Consider the following 1,212-nt stretch of genomic DNA (forward strand, 5'->3'; position numbering starts at 1 on the left):
CTCCAAAACCCCGGTATTTTGATATATGATACAACTAGAGCGTAGTTATAGCAAAGGAGAAGTAAAATCAAAGCACATGGACACTTGAAGAGCACTTGACGCCATTACTACCACCCACGTGCGGTTATTGCGTAGGCGGATAAAATAAAATGGCCGCTGCAGCTACTATCAAGAAGAAATGGGAAACAGACTTTGAACAATGTACAAGACTCAAAGGAAAGGCCAATACAATTATAGGTAAAGTATAAAGCTGTCTTAACTTCATACATATACAGAGGTAAGGAGAAGAACTGCATAATCTTACAGCAAATGCTAAGATAGGCAGCCATATCTTTTTTACATTGTCTAAGCCTTTATGCTATGCTTTTGAAGGTAGGATTTGTATATATGCTTCCTAATAACAATACTTACTACTTTTCTGCTTTAGAACTGAGTATTATAACAATAAGAAACATAATTTCAGAATGTGACAAATAACAGTCCAAGATCTCAACTTGAACAATGATAGAATGAAGGATAAGCAGTTGATATACAGGAACTTGAACTACAGACACAATTTGATGAACCTGAGTCTTTTTATTCTTGTCTGTTGGGAGTTCAGTGATGAATAGATGATGATCACACCATAAGTTACTTGGAGATGCTGCTGTACCTCTCCCAATAAATCTGTGACTGCCCACAACAATGAGAAAGACATCTGACTACTTTTAAACTTTTAATTTACAATATCTTTAGTTTTATTAATAATTGTAATACCTGTGATGTGCTGTATTTGAGATAATCATATTCATAGTTGGTATACACAATATAAATAAACACTAAACAAACAATTAGCAGCTACTTCACACTTGACTACCAAACCTGCACTTATAATAACAGTAAAAAGTCAAAACTATAGTCTCCAAGTATGGGCTAATTGAATTTCTGTGGCTGTTTGTCAGATTAGCAACTGTCAAAACAAGGAAACTTAAAGAAAGTCTCAGAAATAAGAATCATGAAGGATTGCTCCCTTCTTCTTTTAACTGTATTGGTTCTTCAAGGGGGAAGAGGTGTACTGATGGAGGTCTGTAATGGTGTAACAAATATAAATGAATTGGGTAAGTATAGATCTTTATAGAGCTTTAACTAGGGGTGAGCCCAAGACAATGAGAATAATTATTTTTGAACTAACAATGAATGTGATTTTTAGCTGAGCAGTGACTATAGTACCAC

At 34.7% G+C, this 1,212-nt stretch overlaps 1 long non-coding RNA gene across 1 annotated transcript; it reads left to right on the plus strand.

Moving 5' to 3' along the window:
* Nucleotides 1–244: 244 nt before the first annotated feature.
* On the plus strand, nt 245–553 carry LOC109592914 (uncharacterized). The gene is made up of 2 exons (XR_002190633.1): nt 245–372; nt 428–553. It is a non-coding gene; the product is annotated as an uncharacterized LOC109592914 (long non-coding RNA).
* The last annotated feature ends 659 nt before the right edge of the window (nt 554–1,212 follow it).

This window comes from Amphimedon queenslandica, unplaced genomic scaffold (assembly GCF_000090795.2).
Source record: "Amphimedon queenslandica unplaced genomic scaffold, v1.1 AMPQUscaffold_3516_Cont24491, whole genome shotgun sequence".
Lineage (NCBI taxonomy): Eukaryota > Metazoa > Porifera > Demospongiae > Haplosclerida > Niphatidae > Amphimedon > Amphimedon queenslandica.